This window comes from Octodon degus, unplaced genomic scaffold, assembly GCF_000260255.1.
Source record: "Octodon degus isolate 3935 unplaced genomic scaffold, OctDeg1.0 scaffold00052, whole genome shotgun sequence".
In the NCBI taxonomy this organism is placed as follows: Eukaryota; Metazoa; Chordata; class Mammalia; order Rodentia; family Octodontidae; genus Octodon; species Octodon degus.
In genome coordinates this window covers 4,395,433-4,397,881 of record NW_004524628.1, presented here as the reverse complement: position 1 = coordinate 4,397,881, position 2,449 = coordinate 4,395,433, and positions in this window count along the sequence as shown.

Sequence of the window (2,449 nt, the reverse complement as noted above, 5' to 3'; positions counted from 1 at the left end):
ACTTGCCTGTAATCCCAGCTCTTGGGACACTGTAAACAGGTGGATCACTACGAGTCTGATCTAGTAGTGAGACCCTGAACACCCTGTAGACCCTTCCCCCCGCCAAAAAAAAAAGACATAAAAGGGATACCTTCTCTCTTCCTTGTAATTGTGTTTCTTATTTTATAATTTTTGTTTGTTTTTTGAACGAGGGTGCTGCTATGAATGTTCTCTATGTTCAGCCTTGTCTTAATCTCACTTCATAGTCCAGGTTGGCCTCAAACTTACAGCAATCCTCCTGCCTCAGCCTCCTGAGTTCTGGAACGATAGGTATACACCATTTTATTTCTTTCTTATCAGTATGTGTTTGCAGTACATGCCAGTCCACAGTCACCTTGGGGAGCAGGCACATGTACACAACACAACTCAGTTATTTTTTTTAATCCCCTTCCTCTTTCTTCCCACCTCCTCTCTCCTCTTCTGAATCCCCTTCCCCAATTTCATTCTTGTGGATATTATGAATCTTATCTCAAGTTTATGGTATGCAGTGTTCACATTCATTGAGGTGATTAGGTTCCTGGACATGGGGCTGTCTTAGCTCACGATCTGCTTCAGTCTGTGACCAACTGGCTCCAAGGCAGGGTGGCACATGGCAGAGGCACAACCAGTCATGGCTGCAGAAGAAGCAAAAGCAGCAAAGGGGAAGGGGGAAGGGCATAGGAGAGAGGGAAATGGAGAGGGAGGGAGACCGGAAGAGCGAGCCTCTTTTTGCCCCTTTTATCCTACCTAGTTACTGGGATTAGGGCGGTGCCAATCCGACCAGTGACCTGACCCAGCAGTCACCCACCCTTCTTGCCAGCACCTATGAATCAATCACAAAGTCTAGATTCATCTACCTCTGAAACAGTCTAAGGCTACATGAGGCTTTCAAGGGACATCTAGGCACAAACCATGACAGACTTCTTTCCAGTCACAGGAGATCTATGCCTTTGCCTCATTCTATCCATCCTTCATTGTGCCTTTTGTACTTTTCCTTACTCAAATAAGAGATACTACGTAGTATTTAAGCTTGTCTGTGTGATTTATTTCACTCTGCATTGTATTTTCCAGGCATATCCATTTTCCTACAAATGTCTCTACTTTGTCCTTGTTTACAGCCAATTCATATTCCGTTATATATAGCTACTATTATAGGCAACTGAGTTAGATAGAAATATTACAGACAGTCAAACAGAGCTACGCTCTCAAAGGAGCCAGTGCAGAACATGAGATACCTTGCAAATGTGGGAAAGACAGCACCTCCAGGTGTGGACCAGATCTCAAGACAAAAGATAAAACTAAAGCACCCTCACACTGTCTAAGGATAGACATTAGGGACTGATTTTCTAAGTAAGTCTCTATCACCTTGAAAAAGCCCGTAAGAGCCACTAACCCAACCCGCTACAGGAAAAGCCCCTGTTCTGTATTCATGCCCACTTCCTATGTGACTCACTTCCCCATTTGATCCTGATTTAATCAATCTCACTTGAGCAAATATGCTTGTAATCTTCTTGGTTGACCATAGTTTCATCCCACCTCGTTCTCACCTTGCAAGATCCCATGTTTCCCACCTTGGCCCTGCCTTGAGTCATGGTTTTACTCTACAAAAATCCCTTAAAAAAAGAAATGCAAAAATTCCTAGACTCATAGAAATTACCACAGTTAACCCAATAAGAGACTGAAATACCAAACAACTCAGTAACATGCAATGAAAGTGAGATAGGAGTAAAGATTCTACCAACTAAAAAAAGCCCCGTATCTGATGAACTCACTGCTTAACTCTATAAAACTTTTAGGGATATTAACTGTCCTCTTCAAACTCTTAAAAGAAATTAAAAGGAACAACGTGTTTTCCAAATTCATTATGAAAGCCAACATCACTCTGATTTCAAAACCAGGTAAGGACCCAACTAAAAAAGAAAACTGGGCCAGGGATATAGCTCAGTGGCTTCAGAACCTGCCTGGAAAGCACAAGATCCTGAATTCGATCTCTGGTATGGAAAGAAAGAAAGAAAGAAAGAAAGAAAGAAAGAAAGAAAGAAAGAAAGAAAGAAACAAAGAAAGAAAGAAAGAAGAAAGAGAAAACAAAATTACAACCCAATCTCCTTAATGAGCAAAGATGTAGAAATCATCAACAAGATATTAGTTAATGGAATGTAGCTTATCATCAAAAAGATCATATATCATGACCAAGTAGGTTTAATCCCAGGAATTCAAGGATGGTTCAGCATACACAAATCAATAAATGTAACACGTCACATAAACAGAAGCAAGGTTAAAAAAAAAAAAGATCATATTAATTGATGCAGAAAAACCTTTTGAGGTGGTACAGGGCTACAGGATAAATCCTGAGAGTACTTGGCTGAACTTATCAGATACAAAAGTTACATTTCCGGGTATATAGGTCTTGCTATGTCTTGGTCTTAACCAT